Below are 24,619 nucleotides of genomic sequence, written 5' to 3'. Positions count from 1 at the left end.
CCAAGAAAGGAAGGGATGGCGGTAGATATAGGATTCAAACTAGGGACTTTCAAGAAGACAGTCTAGAGAAACCAAGCTACAACCCTTTCAAACAATAGTAATTTACTAATAGATAGATAGATAGATAGATAGATAGATAGATAGATAGATAAGATAGATAGATAGATAGATAGATAGATAGATAGATAGATAGATAGATAGATAGATAGATAGATAGATAGATAGATGGATGGATGGATGGATGGATGGATGGATAGAATAGAATGGAATAGAATGGAATAGAATGGAATAGAATGGAATAGAATGGAATAGAATAGAATAGAATAGAATAGACAGACAGGCGGACAGACAGACATTTAGCACCTGACCAAGCAACAAAAATAGAAAAGAATAGAATAGACAGACATGAGGACAGATAGACACTTAGCACCTGACCAAGCAACAACCCTTTATAGATAGATAGATAGATAGATAGATAGATAGATAGATAGATAGATAGATAGATAGATAGATAGATAGATAGACAGACAGACAGACAGACAGACAGAAAGAAAGATAATTGTTATTAGAAAGAGACTAAATGGAAAATGGAAATAGCTTAAAAAATGGAGAAAGTTCAATTATAAAAAAAAATAAGTGGATAAAAAAAAAAAAAGAATTAAATTGAAATAGAGAAAAACTAGGAGACGAGATGGTGAATGACTGAGTGAATGACTGAGTGAATGGCCGAGTGAAAGGGAGATAAATAAACAACAGACAACTAGCACCTCCTGTAATCTCCCTTTACGCTGAATTGCACACAAGAGCTACTAGATCTAGTTACTAGGGACGACCCGGCTTTAGTACAACACGGCGTCTCCCTGGTCATTTAGCTTCCTTTCTTGGCCATGTTCAATCACTGTTACTCAGATATCAGACATTACACTGCCAGTGTCTGGTTCTATCAACGCAAAAAAGTTGAAAGGTTGGGGTGGGGCCCGGTGGGGTAGTGTTAAAGAACGAAGGAATCGATTCTCCGTTTGTGATCGACTCTAGAATTAGCCTTCTTGATATGATTACTTTTTTGAAAACTAATTAAAATAAACTCATTGACGTGTCTAATGAAAACAGTAGTGACAAGTAAAGCATAGAACAGATGATCTACATGTCATAAATATCTATGTCCGAAGGTTAACAAGGCTGTAATGTGGTCAGCACAATGACCAAACTTCTTTACCTCTTGCTGCAGTGAATGTCAAGTAGGGTTGTGTGGAGTCAGGGGGGACCTAAAAATCCCGAAATTCAAAATCCAGTCTTATCTGAGATTCGAACCCGAAACCTCTCGATTTGCGATTTGCCAAGCGCTTTACCAATTAGACACAGCGCCTCATACGCAGTATACTATTGAATTATAATTTTAAAAAAATAAAATTAGCTATTTGTGCTCTTAAAGCATTTAAAAAGAAAGCTACAAAAATTCTTTATTAAAAGACAAAAGATCATCCATAGATAAAGCTGATATATCTCAATTATCATCATTAATTTAACCACATAACGTAAACTTTAGTAATTTCACCATCATCTACTTTGCCGTATTAACCTACCGAGGAAATTGGACAAGATGGTTGCCAGTGCTAAACTTGTAAACGTCAATTTTCGCTTGGAAAAACGCCACAGGAAATGTTTTTAATGGTCAGCAGTTTCATGGAAATCTCACGTCTGCGCTAACGCATGCGCACACACATAATCAAACGATATCCGTCTGTACACACACATGTTCACATATATTCACACACACACGCACATTCTCAAACACATACACTCGCTCGATCTACGGACAACTAAATGCTATAAAGGAAAGAGCTGAAAAAGGCAAATAAAATGTGTGTGTGTATGAGAGAGAGAGAAAGAGAGAGAGAGAGAGAGAGAGAGAGAGAAAGAGAAAGTCTGTGTATGAAAGAGAGAGAAAAAAAGAAAGAGAGAGAAAATAACGCGTGGGTGCGTGTCTTTTCTTGACAGGGGCAGAGACAAAACGAGCTCTAGGTCTCTCGCTATAGAGCATTTAACGAAGTTAATTCGCCTGACCAGAAGGTGGAAAGAATTTTCAAGAAACGGCAAACATTTACCCTTCTAAAAGTTGTGTCCGCAATGTAATTATTACAATTTCAACTCCTGGTCACTCATCAAAGTTTATATTGTTGTTATTATTATTATTATAACTAGCTTGCCCGCGGAGTAGCATGCTCCGCTATTTAGTGACGGGTGAACACTGCCTGAAAAACGCAGTTCTACAAATGGGGGGGGGGGGGTGAGGGGGTTAAACAAACGACTGTGTGCGCATGCCTGGAGAGCTAGGAAGGCGTGGGTGCGGGCGGGAGGAGGGCTAGAGAGTCGGCGTGCGTGCGTGGTGTCCTGCATGGTTGGTCGACGTAGAGAATTATATACAGATTCTTATTACTGAAATGAGGAGCTATTTTTAGTTCTCTGCCACTTAATGGGAAACAAATAAGCTCATTTTGGATTGTTGAAAAATATTTCTCGAGTCAGACCTAATAAAAATGACATTAACATAGTGATAATATACATACGTATGATATATTCTTGCAATTTTTCAAAACAGAATATAATTACTATATATCCAGTAATATACTCTAGACTACTGTCTTTTACTTTTTCCTAGTCTAGATCTATAGCACCAAACTAGATTTTTTTTCTATACTATTTGTAGATATAGGCCTATACATGGGCGTAACCGTTATTTTTGTCGAGTTAGGGATAAATATGGTTTCTTTTTTTTTTTTTCTTAATTAAGTCTGCATTACTTTTTGAAAGCGAATTAATCACCCTTCATAGAGGGTTAATGTAACATAGGGATGGATTTAAAAACTTGTTCACCATGGCGCAGCTAGGGTGTATGATGCCCTGTGCGGCCCGCACCAATCGCACACGGCTAGCTACGCCACTGCTTGTTCAACTAGTCACAACTTTCCAGCTTTGTGAGATACTGGTACATCAATGTCAATATTTAATGTTCATGTTTCTCCATACAACTCGATAGAATGTAGATGTAAGGATCATGCTGATTTCTACACCCGTGTCTCCAGGCTTCATTGAGAATGGCCAGCACGCTCTTCGTCCAATCCCATTTAAGGACATGTAGATGTGGAGTTCTTCTCGGAGAAGATTCCTTTGATGTCGCAACTCATCAGGAGTCCAATCTCAAACTAAATCGGAATTTGAAATTCCATGCAAATGTAAAATAATACATTATAACAATAACGATAATAATAATAAGCTTTTGTGTTCGATTCCGAAGATCAAGAAAGAGATCAGAAGTTCACGCGACAAGACTTTGGTTTGCGTCTTGCATGTTTATAAAATGGAATGTATGACATTTTCTTTGAAGTATTTCAAGTTTACGAAATGCCAATAGAAATAAATTGTGATTCTTATTTTTGTATAGATTTGAACTACTTAATTCTTGCAACTTCTGAACGCGCCCACAGACTTTTAAATTTAGTAAATGGACTCTTCTGTCAGGTATCTACTTCTATAAAGAGTAACGCCTTTGGAAAAATCACTAAATTTAGAAAGCCTTCTGGAGAGAAGACTCAAAAGTAAAGTGGCAGCTATACATAAAACACTGAACCATAATCTTCAAATACAAAAACAAAATTTAATAAAATACTCTGAAAGACACAAAGATAAAGGCACATTCCTCGTCACATATGCTAGGACAGATTTGTACAAATACTCTTTCTTCCTTAGTGCTATTAGAGCATGGAATGGGTTGCCTGAGCTAGAAAGGGAAACCAGTGACTTGGCTTAATTGAGGTCATTGGTTAATATGCATGACTGAATGCATGACGCGTAGGACGTAATCATCTTCTTTTTTGAAGTAACGTCTGCATTATATAAGATAAGATAAAAGGAATCTATGATATTGTAAACGTTACAGTCAAAAAAATAAATCTTGAATCCTAAATTTTTTGGTCTGAACCTGCTGTTTAAGCAAAAAGATATGTTTGGTTGTGTTTGTATGATCACAAACTAACGTTGCTTGTTTGTCCACACACTCCATCATTAACAATTTAACAACTTGAATTTAAATAATTAATAATAAAGCTTGTCTTCGAGTCTGAAAAATAATGAGGAATCCAGTATTTCCAGTATTTCCCGTGTCTACGCAGCCCCAGCTGCGACCTAAATACTTTGCCACATCCAGAGCAGACAAAATTATCCGCGCGGTGGTCGATTTAGATCGTCCTCGGTAGTGGATTTTTTTGGGGGTCTTAAATGTGTATCCCGCGGCTTTAGTAATAAACCTCTTGTCTCGTTCCGAAGCGGACTTCTGCAATGTGTTCTCTTCAATGTCAATGTCAGTTAAAGCGAATTACATTCTGAGGTCTGTCGTCTGTCTAGCGTAAACGATTTTAACGCTAAGAAAGTCTTGCCTTTACTAACTTCGTAACTCTGAAAGTGTCTAAACGCAAAAGCGCATCTCTATACATCAGAGAAATAGAACACATTGAAAAATACTGTAAAAATAGTTTTTTATTCTTAAATGTTAAAAAAAAAAGAAATGATAATCAATTTTCGTAGGGAAAAGAAGGAAAATGATATTGTTTCTGTAGCTGGAGAGACTATTGAAATAGTGCAAAATTTTAAATACCTTGGTACTAACCTAGACAATAAACTAAATTTTACTGCAAATACTGATTATATCAGCAAAAAAAGGGCAGCAAAGAATGCGATTACTGAGAAAAGAGTCTTCGTTTAATGTTAGTGAAAAGGCCTTGGCAATGTTTTATCACGGTCACATCTGCATAATTTTAAGTTTTAAGTTTTAATATGACTGCCTGGTATGGCAATTTGAGCATCAAAAATATAATAAATTCCATAGAATCCTAAATGCTGCTGGTAAAGTCATTGGCAAAAAAACAAACCCCAGTTGGGTAGCTGTTTGAGACTAACATCCATAAAAAAGCTAAAAAGATTCTAGAAATAAAAGAATACCCATTGGGTCAGGATTTTGTGATTTTATCAGCACAAAGGAGATACAAGACACCGATAGCAAACTCTTTTGTTCCCCTGGCAATCAAATCATTAAATAGAAACAATTTGATATAAACTTTTTCACATGTAAATTATGAGTGAGTCAGGTATGAATGTACATGTTTTATTAGTTACAATGTTTTGTTTGGTGTAATGCACAAATTGTAAGACAAATTTCCTCACTGACAATAAGGATGATAATAATAATTATTATTATTATGAGTTATTATAGCACGATTAGGATTTGGCTTGAAAAGTAATTCGTTTCATCAAAAGGGGAAAGTTATAGGAAGAAATAGAGGGGAAGAATAGAGAAATGTAATCAGACTACTTTTGACGGCTTTATATAGAAGCAGTTTTTATATAGAGATTTAGCTTGACGACATTCGATTGTTCCCTTCTTCATTAGTAAACCTCTTCTTGTTCGTCATTCGCTATCAGCGTCGACTAACTTATACTGTTGGCCTTTCGCCAGTGTTATTAACTCTTTCTCTCCTAACTGACGATACCAACGTTGATTCCATCAGAATGTGGTAAATAATTACGGAGAGAAAGAGTTAAATTTTATTTGAGAGTTACCTCCGTTTGACTTATCTGTATAAGACACCCGCCGGAAGCACTTAACTGTTGCTTGGCCATGTTGAGAGCAGGGTTTCTATGCGAAGGAGAGTTCCTCTGAAGGGATTATGGGTAACACTTGAAAACACCGGATTCCTGTAAGTGACGACGTCTCAGCACTGTGTCTCAGTGTAAGGTGCATTACGAATGGTATTCAAGACATTTAGCACATATACAATAACAATAGTCATTTGTGGGAAGCCTGGTCGAGAGCTAAGAGGCTAAGTAGACTTGAGCTTGGCTTGGCACAAAAGAAACAAAGACACAGAGAGAAAAGCACATTATTCAATCAGGTAGGACAAGCGCGCCTTGTGTCATAAAAGAATGTAATGGGTTGAATCAACTAGAAAAAACAAGGACTTAGCAGATTTGAAGTTTGTAATTACCATGCATGACTAGATTGACAAATGTATACGCATCGGATGTAATTATCTTCTCTATTAAAGTGACGTCTGCAATTCCTAATAATAACAGACAATAAACCGATGAACTATCAAAGAGTGTGTAACACTTGATGTGGCTTTCAAAGAAGAAAACATTTCAATATCAATCACAGCCTAACAATCACATCACAATCATAGCAAAATACGACCAAACATTACAATCACATCACAATCATAGCAACACACGACCAACATTACAATCACATCACAATCATAGCAACACACGACCAACATTACAATCACACCACAATAATAGCAACACACGACCAACATTACAATCACATCACAATCATAGCAACGCACGAGCAACCTCACCATCAAATTACAATCACACAACCAATGTCACAATATACTTACATACAACATATTGATTAAGAAAAGGAAAAATCTATCATGACAGTATTCAATTTCCATCAAGGTCTCCGATCGGTAACACATGGTGGGTCTATTGTTTCACTGTAGATCAGTTATCAGCACGACCCTCTCCACGCGACATCTAGCCATCCAACTATTTACACAAATGCAAAGCGGATATTTCATCTTGAGTCACTGATGTAAGGATAGAGCATGTATCCCATGTCTGAATAGAGTCATTGTTGTCTTCGCTAGACATTTATTGGGAAACTGAAAGTTTTAAACTTGATGTATAATCTATACTATAAAGTAGAAAGTAAGGCGTTTATATGTATGCTACGAATAGAAATCAAAACCGCTTGACCAATCTTGATAAAACTTGGCAGGAATGTTTCTTGGGTACCAACTTAGACCGTAGTGTATGTATTGTAGCCCTAAAACAAACTTAAGACCCTCAAAAAAAAAAGTTGACCGACTCAATTTCTATAGTATTATATGGATCTAGGCTTTGTTTACAATGTTGACATGAGAAAAGATCGAAAGGATTTAGATCTAGATCCAATTTTAAGAACTACACTTTGCACATATAGTTTTTTTACTTTGACACATGAAAATACAAAATATAGTCTATTGATTTCATTATTTAATAAAATTAACCTTCAAATTTGTATTTCAAAAGCATTTTTACATAAATTCGTTCCTTATATCTGCGAATTCAAAACTTCCTGACTTACTTATAATCCCATTCATTTAACAAATCGGGTAAACCCGTTTTAATTGTACTTTATATCCTATTCATCTATCGCTCCTTTCGTTTTTAATAGATGTGAATGTATCGGTTTCGGGTAAATCCATTTTCGCAAAAATAATTTTATTTTCGTAGCGAAAGAGAAAAACTTGAAAGGATCATTAACTAAGTTTAACATACATCTAAATCCAATCCACTAGATTAGTAAACACAAACTAAGACCCGCAGGCCGCGGGTAATGTCAGTCTAGTATTCTAATAAATATGATAAATGATAACTTACTTAGTATAACGATTACTTCTATCTGTACGTTAAAATTATCAATAGATGATAACATCTGTTGGGTGTAACATCTATTGGGTGTAACATCTATTGGTGGTAAAATCTGTTGGTGGTAACACTGTTGGGTGTAACATCTAATGGTGGTAAAATCTGTTGGTGGTAACACTGTTGGGTGTAACATCTATTGGTGGTAAAATCTGTTGGTGGTAACACTGTTGGGTGTAACATCTATTGGGTGTAACATCTATTGGTGGTAAAATCTGTTGGTGGTAACACTGTTGGGTGTAACATCTATTGGGTGTAACATCTATTGGGTGTAACATCTATTGGGTGTGACATATATTGATTGTAACATCTATTGGTTGTAAAATCTGGTGTAACATGTAAGGTGTAACAAATATTGAGCATAACATCTATGAAGTGTAACATCTAGTGGATATAACAACTATTGGGTGTAAAATCTATTGGGTATTTTTTTTTAATCTGTTGAGTGTAACAAGTAATGGGTAACATCTATTGGCTGTAGCCTCTATTGTGTAAAACATCTATTGATTTTAAAATATGTTGGGTGTAACATGTAAAGTGTAACATTTATTGAGCGTAACATCTATTGGGTATAATATCTATTGGGTGTTGTGATCGTAAGTGTATTCCTTATGCCACCAACTATCCTTTCCTTTATTAGGGAATCTTTAAGCAAATCAAACTCACATGTCTTTGCCTTGAGTTTGATGTCAGTGACAAAGCTGTCAAATAACTCTCCTTCATGTTGAGATCGCTGGCAAAAAACATGTCGTTCAATGGTAACATTTTTTCTTGGTAGACAGTACTTCTCGAACTTATTAAGAATGCAGTGAAGTGTATGGAAGGACTTGCTAATCTCACATTCATTACATTCATTATCCGTCCATTGGAAAGTGTTATAGACTTGCACTGCTTCTTGGTCAATCACATGCAGTAATGTCAAAGACTGTACTTCTCTGCATTTTGTATCCAGTCCACTTGCTATCGAATATATCTGAAAGGATTGTTTGAACCTTTCCAATTTTCTGCTACGTTGCCATTTAATTCCAGCGGTTGTGGTGGGTGGAGTCGGTCCATCTGACACCATATAATAGACTAAAACAACATGAGCTTCAATAAACACAATGCTTTTATTAGTCTCTATTTATGCTCTTTACTCCAGCCACTTGTTCTGTAAACTGACCTCCTTTTACACACAGTCCTGACACACTGCTGTTCACTCAACCATGTACACTCAAGGTCCACTGGTCATTTCATACACAGGCACACAAGTGCACTACCAGCCACTCAAAACGCATACACTTACTATCAGGTGTAACATCTATTGATTGTAAGATGTGTTGGGTGTAAAATCTGTTAAGTGTAAAATGTAAAGTGTAACATCTCTTGGGTGTAAAATGTATTGAGTGTAACATTTATTGAGTGTAACATGTATTGAGTGTAACATGTATTGAGTGTAACATGTAGTAAGTGTAACATGTATTGAGTGTAACATGTATTGAGTGTAACATGTATTGAGTGTAACATGTATTGAGTGTAACATGTATTGAGTGTAACATGTATTGAGTGTAACATGTATTGAGTGTAACATATAGTGAGTGTAACATGTATTGAGTGTAACATGTATTGAGTGTAACATGTATTGAGTGTAACATGTATTGAGTGTAACATCTATTGAGTGTAACATGTATTGAGTGTAACATGCATTGAGTGTAACATGTATTGAGTGTAACATGTAGTGAGTGTAACATGTATTGAGTGTAACATCTATTGAGTGTAACATGTATTGAGTGTAACATGTATTGAGTGTAACATGTATTTGAGTGTAACATCTATTGAGTGTAACATCTATTGAGTGTAACATGTATTGAGTGTAACATGTATTGAGTGTAACATCTATTGAGTGTAACATGTATTGAGTGTAACATATATTGAGTGCAACATCTATTGAGTGTAACATGTATTGAGTGTAACATCTATTGAGTGTAACATGTATTGAGTGTAACATATATTGAGTGTAACATGTATTGAGTGTAACATATATTGAGTGTAACATATATTAAGTGTAACATCTATTGAGTGTAACATCTATTGAGTGTAACATATATTGGGTGTAACATCTATTTGGTATAGAAATCAAGAAACAGGGAGAGTTGGAACATTTTAAAGAGAGAGACGAAGAGAACTTCTCTATTTTTCCCTGAACTTCTATCTCTATTTTCCCCAGAACATTTATCTCTATTTTCCCCAGAACTTCTATCTCTATTTTCCCCAGAACTTCTATCTCTATTTTCCCCAGAACTTCTATCTCTATTTTCCCCAGAACTTTTATCTCTATTTTCCCCAGAACTTCTATCTCTATTTTCCCCAGAACTTCTATCTCTATTTTCCCCAGAACTTTTATCTCTATTTTCCCCAGAACTTCTATCTCTATTTTCCCCAGAACTTTTATCTCTATTTTGCCCAGAACTTTAATCTCTATTTTCCCCAGAACTTTTATCTCTATTTTCCCCAGAACTTTTATCTCTATTTTCCCCAGAACTTCTATCTCTATTTTCCCCAGAACTTTTATCTCTATTTTCCCCAGAACTTCTATCTGTATTTTCCCCAGAACTTTTATTTCTATTTTCCCAAGAACTTCTATCTCTATTTTCCCCAGAACTTCTATCTCTATTTTCCCCGGAACTTTTATCTCTATTTTCCCCAGAACTTCTATCTCTATTTTCCCCAGAACTTCTATCTCTATTTTCCCCAGAACTTCTATAACAGATTGAATTGTATTTTCTTCTGCACCAAAAATACATGACTGAGCGAATGGATGGCGACCTGGTCGTGTGGTATGTGCGTTGGAATGTCGTTCTGGTCTTCTCAGTGGTCCCGGGTTCATTCCTGCCAGCTTCCATCCTGCGTGAGGTTTGCACTAAGATGTAGATTATCAGAATGGAAGACCAACTAAGCGAAGGAAAGCGCTCGCAAGGTGGTCAAAGAAAGCGCTTCAGGGACACCCTCAAAGCTTCTATGAAGGGGTTCAGCATAGACCCAGGCACATGGGAGACAGAGGCACATGACAGAGCATCATGGCGTCGCGCTGTGAAAACTGGCGCACAGGTTGCTGAGGAAAAAAGAACAACGCTGGCAGAAGAAAAACGCCAGAGAAGAAAAGCAAAGCAAACGACACTAGCTCCAGCTGGAATAACCTGCCCAGTGTGCGGCCGAACATTCCGGGCTCACAAAGGTCTCACCAGCCACACGAGGAGGCATAAAACCCCAGTGCAAAGCCCTCAGCCCCCTGGATGACAAAGTGGTCATCATCGAACCACGATGGACGAACTATATATATAGATTATCATCACCTCTGAAGGAACATTGGAAACATGTAAAACATTTTACAAACAAAACAGACACACACATACACAAACACACTTTCACACTACCGTTACACACAGGCCGACGTATACATATCGTCAGTGCTAATCAGGCGCAACCCAAACCTTTCTGTAAACAAGTTGCAGAGGTCTATGACACGACCATCTGTTGCGTTAATTATGTTGCCCCATAGAGAAATAAAAACCTCAAATGTTTGGTATTGATATTCACAATCGCATAGTAACCGATATTTAATTAATCGATTTATGTTTCCACTTTATATTATGAAGTGGAAAATGTAATGCCAACTTGTGACTATTTCTCAAAATTAGCTAACATTTCAGCAACATTTCAGAAACATTTCAGCAACATTTCAGCAACATTTCAGCAACATTTCAGCAACGTTTCAAGTGTGCTTCAAAATTATTTTCTTTTTGTTCTAAAATTTTTAAAAGTTAAACTCTCTTATTCTTATACATGATCTATCAACCGTCTTTCTCCATTCCTCTCTGTCCTTTGTCTTGAATAGAATGTCGTTTACTGACATGTCTGTCCATTTTTTGTTCTTTGATGTTGTCTGCCCATCGCTTTCTATCTTCTTCCTGGTACTGTTCTACGAAGGAAGGTCTTTGCGAGTCCTGAGGACCTTGAGATGTAATTATTTACCACATTCTGGTGGAATCAACGCTGGTATCGTCAGTTAGGAGAGAAAGAGTTAAGGTTTATGGATAAGGTTTATGAATAGTGTTGAATACGGGTTAATGGCTACTTTTAAGTTTCATGTATTTTGTCTGTTTACGATTGGTAGGTGCATCTAAAAGTTGACGGAACGGGCTGATCCAAAGCCTAGAATTAACATGGAAAATATGCCCAAAAATACGCAAAACTGCGATTGAGCCTAATGCAGGATCTGAGATCATGCAGACTTCAGTGGTATAGTAAAACGAACTTTCATCATCTAGAACAGCGCTTCTCAACCTTTTATGCTTGGCGACCCCTTTTTACAATCCCCACTCTGCCGCGATCCCCCCTCCCCCCGACTTTTGTAAATGTTTTTCGTCTTTCCCGAGGATAGCACCAGCGATTCTCATTCGACGTTCCACTTTCATTTCACACACACAGCAATAGAGGAATAGACAAAAAACAATAAACTTTTTCGATGGTCTTTGGCGACCCCTGGCAAATCGTCCATCGACCCACAAGGAGGTCGCGACCCACAGGTTGAGAACCCCTGATCTAGAATCTAGATGTATGCAGATTGTGAGCATGAAATCTTGGTGCTAAGACTTAATTATTGAGAAGAGAAAAAGAATCTGCCGGCTCAGTAATGTGAAATTGATAAACGTTACGCAATGAGGCGATTTCAAGGCTCTCCAAATTAAATGTTTAAATCGTTGCTATCCAGCCCTTAGAAACCATGCTAGACTATTAATATGGACAAAAATGAGTATTTACAAATAAGGTAACCCAACGTTGCATACAAATATTTGATTTAAAAATATATCAACAAAAGTGAAATTTTACTTCAAAGTAAAGAACCAAATAAAAGAAGAAAAGATTTAAAAAAAAAAAACTGCTTGCAAATAACGATTTTAGCTGTTCCAGTTAACTCCCGGCGATAGTAACTCAAATATGCCAAGTGAACATGTCACGCAAACAAAGCTGGCTAGGTCTCCGCGAAGTAATCTGAGAATGACTCCGCAATTTACAAGCATTTCCAATGGGGGATTGGTTTGTTGATTGTGGAGTAACTTACCTCTTGAGGACATCTGTTGGCCCACTCTTTCATCTTCAAGTATCAAACAAACAAATACTAGGGGGGAAAACCTATCTTATATACAACTGACTCCCAACCTTTAAGTATCAATAATAAACACACTAGGTCTAGGGAGAGACACTCTAAAGCTTAAGGACATACATTCGACTCGTTTTTTTTTAAATAAACATATCTGAATCTGAGAGGCTTGGTGGCTGAGGAGTTAAGCGCTTGGCTTCTAAACAGGGGGTCCCAGGTTTGAATATTGGTGAAGACTGGGATTTTGATTTTTTAGATTTTTAGGGCGCCCCTAAGTTCACCCAACTCTGATGGGTACCTGACATTAGTTGGGGAAAAGTAAAGGCAGTTGGTCGTTGTGCTGGTCACATGTTTGTTAACCGTTGGCCAAAGTAAGGGACGGCCTTAACATAGATGGCAAGGTCTGAAAAGGGAACATATCTAAATCTATATATAAAGTATAAAAGGAAATAGTACAAAATAGGACTTCCTGTGTTTTTAAAGAACTCAACATTTGTTTTACTTTTTTTCTGTTGTATAATATTGGTCCCAGAGGGTCGCCGAGCATCGAGACCAATCACGTGACATTTTGATAGCGTCTACAGAGTTGCGCACCGGAAAATTATCTCCCAGAAATAATGGCTAGAGGGGGGGGGGGGGGATTTCCAAGGGTACGTTATGAGGAACTCTGTAGTCTCTCTGACTTGATCTCTAGTATACTATGAAACTGTGAAAGTAGCACATTAACTAATAACTTTAACTGCTGTATTCGGTGACCCCCTTCAGTCACGAAGCGATCATGGATCATCCCATATAGATGAGAAGAATACCTGGGCATTAGCTGTGGTCGGAACTATGTCACAAAACATATGCCCCACCCCTCCCTTCCAAGCAGCTGATGTATCGATAGGAACGACACGTGTCGTTACAGCTTGGAATCAGCGGCGTCGCAGGCTCTGCTAGAGTGTAGCACTGTGTAGCACTGTGTGCTGTTAGCTGCCTCTGGGTTCTGATATTTCCTTAGGGGTGACTCCCTGAGCCTTTCCCACGTTTGAGTATAGCTGAAAGGCGTGAGAGGTTTGAATTCCGGTTTCTCTTTCCCCTCGGTGGGTAGCAAGCGGAAGCTTACTGAGTGATGCACTAGTCATTCGCCTATGCCTCTTCTTCTGCTAGTGATATCAGTTCCACCGAAGCCAATACCTGAGCCTCAAGTGAAGGCCAGGAATTGCACAAGTAAATATAAGTACATATTAGTAAATATACAAGTAAATATAAATATATTTCTTGTATATATTTTGTTTGAATGGTTCTAGGTGGAAGAGAGTTTTGTTTGGCGTAGTTTCTCCGAAACATTAATGTAACAAAAAGGCAAAGCTTTTTGCAAACAAGTCTCATTGCTAGAAACATATATAACTTACTTAATAACACAGACCGGCATTTGTTATCTAAATAAATGCGCAGACATTATTTATCTAAATAATAATAATAATAATAAAAAATAAGAATGACTACCCGTTCATTTCTAACATAATTATAATAAAATAACGAGGCTAGTAGATTAGGCGTTTATGGAAGTTATCTAAAATAACAATATACCCCAATGTTATATCAACCGAGGGGATAACAACAACTGACCTCACATATGCCTTCAAGGCCCTTAACATTCCTAGGAACATCTTCGTTGCCTGTCGGAGGGCGGTACTGCTGCAGACCTGCCACATCACCAGAAAATTCCTCAGTGGAAACTGTTAAAGGGACTACGATGAATTTTGTTTCTCTTTAGCGAAACTCGACCCTAGCAGCGCCAGAGAATGACTACTCGTTCATTTCTAACATAATAATAATAATAAAACAACGAGGCAAGGAGATTAGGATTTTATGGAAGTTATCTAAAATAACAATTTACCCCATTGTTATATCAACCAAGGGGATAACAACAACTGACCTCACAGATACCTTCAAGGCCCTTAACATTCCTAGGAAAATTCTCGTTGCCTGCCAGAGGGCGGTACTGCTGCAGACCTGCCACATCACCAGAAAATTTCTCAGTGGAAGCTGATAAAGGGATTACAATGAATTTTGTTTCCCTTTAACGAAACTCGACCCTGGCAGCGCCAGAGAATGACTACTCGTTCATTTCTAACATAATAATAATAATAAAACAACGAGGCAAGGAGATTAGGATTTTATGGAAGTTATCTAAAATAACAATTTACCCCATTGTTATATCAACCAAGGGGATAACAACAACTGACCTCACAGATACCTTCAAGGCCCTTAACATTCCTAGGAAAATTCTCGTTGCCTGCCAGAGGGCGGTACTGCTGCAGACCTGCCACATCACCAGAAAATTTCTCAGTGGAAGCTGATAAAGGGATTACAATGAATTTTGTTTCCCTTTAACGAAACTCGACCCTGGCAGCGCCAGAGAATGACTACTCGTTCATTTCTAACATAATAATAATAATAAAACAACGAGGCAAGGAGATTAGGATTTTATGGAAGTTATCTAAAATAACAATTTACCCCATTGTTATATCAACCAAGGGGATAACAACAACTGACCTCACAGATACCTTCAAGGCCCTTAACATTCCTAGGAAAATTCTCGTTGCCTGCCAGAGGGCGGTACTGCTGCAGACCTGCCACATCACCAGAAAATTTCTCAGTGGAAGCTGATAAAGGGATTACAATGAATTTTGTTTCCCTTTAACGAAACTCGACCCTGGCAGCGCCAGAGAATGACTACTCGTTCATTTCTAACATAATAATAATAATAAAACAACGAGGCAAGGAGATTAGGATTTTATGGAAGTTATCTAAAATAACAATTTACCCCATTGTTATATCAACCAAGGGGATAACAACAACTGACCTCACAGATACCTTCAAGGCCCTTAACATTCCTAGGAAAATTCTCGTTGCCTGCCAGAGGGCGGTACTGCTGCAGACCTGCCACATCACCAGAAAATTTCTCAGTGGAAGCTGATAAAGGGATTACAATGAATTTTGTTTCCCTTTAACGAAACTCGACCCTGGCAGCGCCGGAGAATGAACACTTGTTCTTTTCTAACATAATAATAATCTTTATCTCACACATAACTGAAGGCAGACGAACAAATGATAAGAATTGTCTTGGATTTTGTCTGCTGTCATCAATAAACTGCAAATCTAAATCATATACACGCTAATTACTTCTTTTTTTTAACAACGTAATGAACATATGCCAGTGAGGGCAAAATGGCGACTGAGTTGTCTTTAAGAGCTTTTCTTGAGGACGGAGCTGGGAACAATAATTATTATTTAAGTATATAAAAAAGTAAAGTTCCTCGTTCAGACCTTGTGGTGTAAAGGGCATCTGTTTCTGTTGTCTACGGTTAACGAGCGTGTCATATGGCCAGCACAACGACCAACCGCCCATACTTTACCCCAGCTAATGTCAGGTACCCATTAGAGCTGGCTGGACTTAGAGCGCCCTAAAGATCCCGAAATAAAAAAAAACAATTTAACTATATAAAGACATAAATATTAGTTAACTGCCTACAGAAGTAAACACTCGTTTACAAAACATACTATAAATTGAGAACATTGACGTAGGAAAGAGCTTCCATATCGAGTTATAGACACACCTCCAATATCATGTTATTCTTTCATTTCTCTGAGATTTATTTGTAAGAAAGTCTTGCAGACGATTAACGTCGGCGGAACCGATAGCGGGATAGACTCGTCAGAAAGAACGCAAGAGACTTTAACTCAAAGAAACAAGAGTGATTCATCCTGTTCCAAATGAGACGCAATAACCGACTCCAACGCCATGCATTATGGGAAGATCAACTGCTACTGCACCGTCTGCTGGCTATTGATTCTTTATTGCAAATCCCTTTTTTTTAGAAATTAAAAAAAAAAAAAAAAAAGAGACGCTTCTACAGTTTAATGAGATATTGTCTCAAACTGTATACATCCATCTGAGCCTTTCTCCAATTTTTAAAAAAAATCTATATGTTTTTTTTTTTTTTTTTTTACGCCTAGTTAAGTTGCAGCCGTTAAAACTTGTTGAAATGTTTTATATAATCTCCCCTTAATTGTTAATCAATAAAACGCTGTGTTTAGCTTGGTTTACTTATTGTTTGGTTATTTCCCTTGTATTTGAAATATAATCCATACGGATAAGATTTGAATAAAAGATTGTACACATACAGTTTGCATTCAACTGGCCGTGACAAGGGAGAATAACTCAAATTCGCTCGGTCAAAACTGCATGGTTGTATCCCATTAGTAATCGTTCTTTATTTGCTAATGACTTTGTTTTGGTTGAGCTAATGTGTTGTGGTCTTTTGTGTTTGTGTTGTGTGTTTGTGAGGTGTACGTCACATTGTCAGTTAAAATTGTTTTTCTTGTTAATCAATAAGGAGTTACAAACAGATGATATTTTTTTTTCTTAATTGATATTGATCTGGTTATACTAATACAGATGTTATTTTTCCAAATAAATGAGAAGTTATCATGGAAATCCCATATTGATACAAAAATATTTTTTTTACAAATCAAACAAGGATAATTAACTATGAAGTTATTCAACTTTGGTTAGACCAATATTAAAACATACTTTTCCAGACTCAGTATACCATAATGAATGTCGAACATAAATGCCACAATATCCATTTAATTCACTTAGGCAAACATTTTAATCCATAAAAGTACACCACTTTTACAACTATTCACTATTAGTAGTAACAAACATAATAGACTCTTTACTAGAGGCTACTACACTGCACTATTTTTTGGGTCACATTTATGCAAATGGTTTTAGATGTTTGTCAAAAAATATCTTATTTTTTTTTACTTTTGTATTCTTAAGTTACGTAAGTTCTGTCCTACTAACTACTCCATTTACACACAAAACTTTTTTTAGAGAAAAAATCTATTCAGTATGCATATAAGTTGGACAAAATTTAGAACTACAATTAATAAGTAGTTTTACGTATTATTATTTGAACTGCAGCGCGGACACATTACCGCAGTACACTTTGCTAAAAAAAAGTTTCTAGAGGATTTGAATAAGAGATTGACTCTCTACAAAACATTTAGATCAATTAGATATAGATTAAAAGACATCAGTTAGGCCAGGCTCACATTTAACTTCACATTCACTTTCACCTATGCTTTGGACTGCTGGACAGCTGGGGCACCACACAAGATCTGTCAACCTTCTTTCTCCATTCTTCTCCGTCATTTGTCTTTGATAGAATTTCATTCGGATGTTCTTTCTGAAAATATTGAAACCTGCCTTTTTACCTGCCTTGGTGGACCACTTCTGGGGGCCGATTTTGAGTTCGTGTTTCCACACAAACTGTCTTTGTAACCTTGTTAACTTTTTATTGATGAAATTAAGGGATAGTTGATGATCTCAGATCTAGATTTTATTTGATACAACTTTAGAAGTTGGTTGAATGCAGACCAGACTCTGAACACAGCCAAATCAATATAGCAAGTATTTCATTTAGTAAGCCTCTACTTATTCAAATCCGGCTCTGGGTATAATACTGTTCATTAAATATGTACAAAATGGAGAAGAATAAATTATGTTGTAAAAACAAATACCAAATTTGGAAACTATAAACAGATAATTATCTTATAAAATACAGACGTTACTTCAAAAAAGAAGATGATTACGTCCTACGCGTCATGCATTTAGTCACGCATATTAACCAATGACTTAAATTCTGCCAAGTCACTGGTTTTCCTGCCTAGCTCAGGCAACCCATTCCATGCTCTAATAGCACCAAGGAATAAGGAGTATTTGTACAAATTTGTCCTAGCATATGGGAGGAGGAATGTGCCTTTATCTTTCTTTCAGAGTATTTTATTAAATTTTGTTTTTGTATTTGAAGATTATGGTTCAGTGTTTTATGTATAACTGCCACTTTACTTTTGAGTCTTCTGTCCTGAAGGCTTTCTAAATTTAGTGATTTTACTAAAGGTGTTACTCTAGTCAAATGTGAATATTCGTTTGTTATGAATCTCACTGCTCTATTTTGTGTCTGTTCCAGTTTGTTAATGTTTTCTTGAGTTGAGGGGTCCCTAACGGAGAATGCATATTCTATTATTGGCCTAGCCAAGGTTAATTTGAGCCTTATAATAGTTTACCAAAGAAAGAGTTTGTGCAGCTGTAACGATGAACACTCAAACATTTTCTGACATTCGAATACAATTTAATTATGCAAACTTTTAAAATTAAGCTAAGAAGGTAGCACATCGAAACAGCTACACGGGCTACAATGCTACCAATCCATAGTTTGTATCTGTCTATCAATTATTTCTATTTCAACATTACTGACAGCGTTAAAGTCTTGATCACAGCCACGAACACATATACAACACATCAACACACCACACACACAAGACACACAGCCTACGCACACACAGCACACACTCAGAGCAAGCTAACCAACTGGGAATTGAACTATTTGTGATATATGAACAAGAAAATCTAATTTATACTCACTTAAAAGGCAGCTCTCTGCGCCCGGCCAATCTGGCTCCTATATGCAATCACAATTTAAGTATCGTCTCTAGTAAATTCACAATCTCCTTGTATTTTAAGTAAATAATTTCTTGACATATAGTGTTTTTACTTCGCTTGTTATCGCATATATCGGCTTTGTAAAATCAAAGTCATTAGTCCAGATGTAACAGAATCATTGCACCATCACCCTTACAAAATCCTAGTGGAATTGTTAAACATTGTGTTTTAAATTAGTATTTTTTAAAATTTCACTTTTAATTGCTTTGGTAGAAGTGTGTTTAAAATAGGATATTTTACTTCCATTTATGTTGGCATCACACTGAATGCTGATATGTGTAATATTTAAATATATATTTTTATAATTTTCTTTTAAAATTGGTATTTTTAATATGCATAATTTTACCTATTTTTAAACAGTTTTACCACTGAATTGTCAAATTAACGGATCAATAAGAATGACCAATGACAATGTTATATTATTTTGTGAAAAAGAATCAATCAATTAAAACGTTAATTTTGTAAAAGAAGAATGTAAGATCCGGGTCTTGTTCTACAAGCCTCAGATGAAACGGTACCACAAAGGTTCAAATTTAACAAACAAGTGCGCGCGCTGGACGAGACTGACCAGGTGGTAGTCGACGGTACAACATGGGATTTTTTTTTTTCCAGCGCCAACGCCAAACTGACAAATCTCGCTCTCTCACGCCTTAGATTGGTCGCGCGCGCGAGTGAGTGTGCTTCAGCGTGAGCAACGGAGTGTTTGAGAATGTACGAGAGGGTATGTGTGTGGGAGTGTGAGTGTGATGGTGTGGGTGGGTTGATGTATGAAAACAAGGCGAGTACATATGAGATTATAATAAATATGAACTGCTGTATGATACCGGTGTTAGCAGACGAGAAGTCTCTCTTACATTTTCTTACTTACAGAAAGCAAAAGATGAACCAGCTGGGACTACGTAGTTATCCATTAAGAAAGACATTGGTTCTAAATGTTCAATCTAGTATTAGTGAGATGTATTCTTTTTGTCTGTGAAAATAAAAGAAAGAGAGAGAGAAAGAGAGAAAAAGAGAAAGAAAGAGAGAAAGAGAGAGAGAAAGAGCGAGAGAGAAAGAGAGAAAGAGAGATAATAAGAGAGAGAGAGAAGAGAGAGAAGGAGAGAGAAAGAGAGAGAGAAAGAGAGAGAGAAAAAGAGAGAAAGAGAGAACAAGAGAGAGAGAAAAAGAGAGAGAAAAAGAGAGAGAGAAAGAGAGAGAGAGAGAAAGAGAGAGAGAGAGAAAGAGAGAGAGAGAGAGAGAAATAGAGCGAGAGAGAAAGAAAGAGAGAAATAGAGCGAGAGAGAAAGAAAGAGAGAAATAGAGCGACAGAGAAAGAAATAGGGAGAGAAATAGAGCGAGAGAGAAAGAAAGAGAGAAATAGATCGAGAAAGAAAGAAAGAGAGAAATAGTGCGAAATAGAAAGAAAGAGGGAGAGAAATAGAGCGAGAGAGAAAGAAAGAGTGAAATAGAGCGACAGAGAAAGAAATAGGGAGAGAAACAGAGAGAGAGAGAAAAAAGGGACAGAAAAAATGTAAATTGATAAGAAATGAAGACAAATAACATGTCTAAGAGACGTCGATATATTAAGAGACATCAGAGATCACAGACGGAGAGAGAGAGAGAGAGAGAGAGAGAGAGAGAGAGAGAGAGAGAATTGAGAAAAGAGGTCCAAGATGAGTACATAAATAAAGCTAGCATGTCGGCTAAGCTTAAAGTGTAAATATTGTTTATTTCAAATCAAGCCAATACAACTAAAGTAAGGGAGATAAATATAAGTGAATGTGAACCAAAAGTGAGACATACAATATTCAAAATGGCGCATGAATTTCTAGGAACTTGCTTGGTACAATAAACATAAGACCAGTTACTGACCTACTTACATGCTAATAAATACTCGCATAATGTGTCTCACTACCTTACATTACTTAAATTGACCATTTTATAGTTGAAAATTACATCTTTAGTTTTAGATCCCCTGTTTGGGACCCCTCAACTCAGGAGAACATATAAAAAATAGGACAGACAAAATAGAGCAGTGAGATTTATAACAAACGAATATTCAAAGTTGATTAGAGTAACACTTTTAGTCAAATCCCAAAATTAAGAAACCCTTCAGGATAGAATAAAACTGCAATTAAGTTAAAAAACAAACAAACAAAAAAAACCACAAGTATACATAAAATAATATACAATATTCTTTACATACAAAAACAAAACTGAATTACAAACTCGTAAAGACACAAAGATAAAGGCTCATGTCTTGTTCCATATGCTAGGACAAATTTGTACAAATACTCCTTCTTCCATTGTGCTATTAGAACATGGAATGGGTTGCATGAATCCGCCAGAAAAAAACTAACATGTCATTGATTTAAAATGCAAGACTAGATTGACCTTTAAAGTAACGTCTGTATTTTATAAGATAAGATAAGAAGATAGACCAGCGAATCACCACATAAGACCTACAGAAGACCAACAAAAGACCTACAGAAGACCTACAGAAGACCAACAAAAGACCTCCAGAAGACCTACAGAAGACCAACAAAAGTCCTACAGAAGACCTAGAATAGACCAACGGAAGACCTTCAGAAGACGTAGCCTACAGAATACAGACAGAAGACCAAAAGAAGACCTAGAATAGACTTATAATGATCATTTTTTTTTTTAAATATTTGTTTTAAAAATTATTTTACAATCAAAGAGTTTAAGGTGTTAGAAATTCTCTCTCTCTTGGAATAGATTGAAAGCTTTCACAAACTAGGATTGCGATTATATATAAAGTGTTACTGAGGAATGGTTGCTCTGCGATCAAAGCGTCAGTATTTCTAAAAACATAAACTACTTAACTCACACAATCAGCTGCATAGAATAAAATGGGCGGAATCGATCTTTGAATAATGTCAACAGCGCTGCAGATTATGCATAAAAAGACTCGATATTAATTCAGGAAGTCGTCGATCCTTACAATAATGGGGTGGGCGGTGTTAGTTCCTCTCATTTCAAAAAAAAATATTTAAAGCGAAGCCATGTTCTTTGACGTCGAGAAGCAATTCACTTTTTTTTAAAACTCGTTTTATGTAATAATTTTCCTAAAAACACATTTGGCTGATGCAATTGGAACAAAAAACAAATTTGACAGAAATAACAATTGACAGAAACATCTTGAAAACAGGCAGACTTTTCTTCCTAGTGTCCATTGTTTTAAGCATTGAATGGAAAATAAACTGCCCAGCGTGTTAATGACAAAAATTGTGTGCTGTCCATCAATCTCAGGTGCTTTTCGCTCTTAGACTTCACTTTGGTCCTTCCGCTCCGGTCGGAGCATAGGGCTGCAAGCCCAGAGATCAGTCTCACGAGACTTTCGCGGCCTATTCCTATTGGAATTTAGGTCCTCCAAGAATGTGCAACACCATGTTAGACGTAAACGGCCGTTTTGAGATTTTAATTTATTTTCGAATTCCATGTGAGGGCAGACTTTTGTAAATGTTTTTCGTCTTTCCCGAGGATAGCACCAGCGATTCTCATTCGACGTTCCACTTTCATTTCACACACACAGCAATAGAGGAATAGACAAAAAACAATAAACTTTTTCGATGGTCTTTGGCGACCCCTGGCAAATCGTCGATCGACCCCCAAGGAGGTCGCGATCCACAGGTTGAGAACCCCTGCTCTAGTGGGACATGATTTCGGTATGTTATTCATAGTCACCTTCTGAGTCATCGTTTCTGACCAATGTTTGTCATTTTTTAAACCTTACTGATGTCTTCAATGTCTCGCTAATTATCGCTTGAAAAGTTTGTTAAACATGAAATCACTTGTCGGGAAACAAAAAGGTGTCATCCAAATTGTCATCACCTGTCCTATTAAACGATCTTTGATATTCACACACACAACAACAACAAAGAGTTGTGAGCTGAAGTGGCGCCCTGATGCATACCACTTTCCTGGCGCTCCCCCCCCCCTTCACCCTTGAAAAGTAAGATCTTTGTAGTATGAGGTTTAAGACTTCAGATAAAATCCTATTCAAAAAGTGTCAACAGTAAGGAAACATCACTACAAAACAAATATCATATTCGGGTAGTACTATGACAGAGAGAAAACGTGTAACAAACAACTCTAAGTGTACTTTTGTGTTTTTACAGCCATTATTGAAGAGTTTATTTCATACACCCACATCTATAAATAGCAAACGTTTTGGTGTCTCCGCTGTACAGAATACGGAAGTACTGATGACAGGAAGTGTTTCAATACACCATGCACTATTTTTAGATTTTTTTCAGGACTGTAGATTAAAAAATCCCAACCTCTCTCGCTTACAAAACAAACTATTTTTTAATCATTTATTTGCCAAAGTCATAGTCTATTTATTCGAAAAAACAATCTTTCTTTAAATTATACTGTTCTATTGTTTCATTCGGTTATCTTACATAGCCCCCCATATTTGTGTTCAAACAGTTTTCTTGTCTAGCTTACTGTATTTACTGCATAAAGAATGTTACAAAACAAAGATTTTGTTACGACATGGGGTTGAACTAAAGAAAATAACTCACCGATTCTCAGATTAACAAAATGTCATAATTGCAAAAGTACAATCCAACTATGATCAATCAATATCCCCGATAAAAAGAAATAATGTCACAATCTCCAAATCAGATTTACATTCCCCGATTCACTAACACAATAGAAAACAATCCTCAATCCTCAGTCAAGAAATCCAAAAATCATAACTCAAGTTTCTTAACACATCTACACACTAGGCAAGGTCATTGACGCCCAACAGCATAAACAAAAAAAAATTACCCTACTTTGCACGTGGAAAAAATAGGTTAGTCAGGGAGGAACAGGGTTATAACAACATCAACAAAAAGTAGATTTCTGGAATACAGTAGTTCCTTATTATTTTTCCTTAACCTTCTTAACATCGCACATTCAGAGCATTTAGCGGAACATTTTGCTTATTTTTTTTAGAGAGGAGCGTGTGGTGGCCTACTAGTTAATTATTTCAGTAGTTCGCTGAACACTAGGTTTCCGCGGAACACAGATTGGGAAACACTGTAGTAATATAATTTTAATGTGAAAATTGTCTAGAGCGTTTCAAAATCTGGAGTTTTCTAATGGTGTCCAGATTTCAGAAAGACAAACTTCAGACGTCTGATGTCGCCATTCTAAACTAAGATTGGCTGAAATAGATGTCCGAGGTAACAATTTAAAGTAGCCCTTTAATCATTCTGTTCTATTCTTGCAAACGAAAACTATGGTTTTTAAAGATGTCACGAAATCGGATTATAGTATTTGGTCGAGTCTCAATTCGACTCAGATTCAAGGTCGTGGAAGACGTTTTTTTACGTCATACAATCTTTATTTTTTAAGAAAATTTAGTTTCAATAAATGGGATTTTACATTTATTTTTTTTT

General features: G+C 36.6%; 1 protein-coding gene across 1 annotated transcript in view; it reads right to left on the bottom strand.

Annotated features, from left to right (window-relative positions):
• LOC106062946 (rhodopsin-like) overlaps positions 1-19,815 on the bottom strand; it is a 171,802-nt gene extending 151,987 nt beyond the window's left edge. The window contains exons 1-2 of the mRNA XM_056021743.1: positions 19,573-19,815; positions 19,149-19,368 (exon numbers count right to left, since the gene is read on the bottom strand). The gene's annotated coding sequence lies outside the window, so the exon portion shown is untranslated. The remainder of the gene's footprint in view (positions 1-19,148; positions 19,369-19,572) is intronic.
• Between the last annotated feature and the right edge of the window lie 4,804 nt (positions 19,816-24,619).

The sequence above is a fragment of the Biomphalaria glabrata genome, chromosome 2 (genome assembly GCF_947242115.1).
Source record: "Biomphalaria glabrata chromosome 2, xgBioGlab47.1, whole genome shotgun sequence".
In the NCBI taxonomy this organism is placed as follows: Eukaryota; Metazoa; Mollusca; class Gastropoda; family Planorbidae; genus Biomphalaria; species Biomphalaria glabrata.
Note: the sequence above shows the minus strand (reverse complement) of the source record. Positions and strands in the feature narration are given on the sequence as shown.